We start from the raw sequence: 469 nt of genomic DNA on the forward strand, positions 1-469 counted from the left end.
GAGAATTCAGAAAGCATAGAAAAGTTCAGAGTAAAAAGCAAATCTTGTCTCTCAAAGTCTAGTTCCTATCTTGAAAAGCAATATTATATTTTTCAGATACACTCATATGCAGTCTTCACATTTATTTTAATTTCATTGGTTGGATGATTATTTCCATTCTACTTATGTGGGTATTTCAGGCTATACATTTTCTGTGAACTAGTTTACCAAAACTGCATCTGTTTTTATATGTCATATTTCTAAAACATTCGTTCTGACAATTTCCACTTCTATTGCTTAAGACCAGAGCTTGACTCTAAACTATTTCTATTTCTTTCAATTTATTCAGGATTTTTTTTTCCTTTGGCTCAATGAATGGTGATTTTTTGTAAGCTGGTCATTCTCTGTGGTTAGAGGTACATTCTGATATATGTCTGATAAGTGTCTATCATTTGGGTGTTACTAATTATTTTGTGTGTCGTCCACCCCC

Source organism: Tupaia chinensis, unplaced genomic scaffold (genome assembly GCF_000334495.1).
Source record: "Tupaia chinensis unplaced genomic scaffold, TupChi_1.0 Scaffold142716_1, whole genome shotgun sequence".
Classification (NCBI taxonomy): Eukaryota; Metazoa; Chordata; class Mammalia; order Scandentia; family Tupaiidae; genus Tupaia; species Tupaia belangeri.